Source organism: Erpetoichthys calabaricus, chromosome 4 (genome assembly GCF_900747795.2).
Source record: "Erpetoichthys calabaricus chromosome 4, fErpCal1.3, whole genome shotgun sequence".
Taxonomy (NCBI): Eukaryota; Metazoa; Chordata; class Cladistia; order Polypteriformes; family Polypteridae; genus Erpetoichthys; species Erpetoichthys calabaricus.
The window spans coordinates 24,644,836-24,645,326 of NC_041397.2; the positions used below are offsets into that span (position 1 = coordinate 24,644,836).

Genomic DNA, 491 nt, shown 5'->3' on the forward strand with positions numbered 1-491 from the left:
CATGGGCACATCGGACGCACTTGCAGAGAGCTGGCCCGCCGCTAACAAACGGAGCACGTCCCTCTTTTTTCTTTGTTTCCGCCTGAGCACAGCCGGCAGTGGACATCCAGCCCGTGCAAAAGTGAAACTCAAACCCTGGCGAAGCCGAGCGAAGCCCCCTGCCGAGGCCAAGTTCCTCTGGTTATGTGCTGGGATTCCCTGAGGTTACAAGGAAAGCCCCTTCGGCTAGAGCTGCTTGTCAGGGCGCGGGGGCGGGGATAGCGAGAGGGTGAGAGAGAGAGAGAGAGAGAGAGAGAGAGAGAGAGAGAGAGAGAGAGAGAGAGAGAGAGAGAGACCTCGTGATTGATTGTCCCATTGAGATGGTGGCAGTGCGACTCGTTTCCAGCTCTTGCTGAGCCTCGTCTCAAGGAATGCGTTCGAACATTTTCAGCGAAAGGTCGTCGCCCTAGAAGAAGGAAGGAGGATTTTTTTGTCTATCCGGATTTAGGGGG

General features: G+C 55.8%; 1 protein-coding gene across 1 annotated transcript in view; it reads left to right on the forward strand.

Moving 5' to 3' along the window:
• The first annotated feature begins 314 nt into the window (after positions 1 to 314).
• The window catches only part of LOC114642701 (LHFPL tetraspan subfamily member 6 protein), a 222,672-nt gene continuing 222,495 nt past the window's right edge, over positions 315 to 491 (forward strand). The window contains exon 1 of the mRNA XM_051926378.1: positions 315 to 491. This exon is cut by the window's right edge and continues 208 nt beyond it. The gene's annotated coding sequence lies outside the window, so the exon portion shown is untranslated.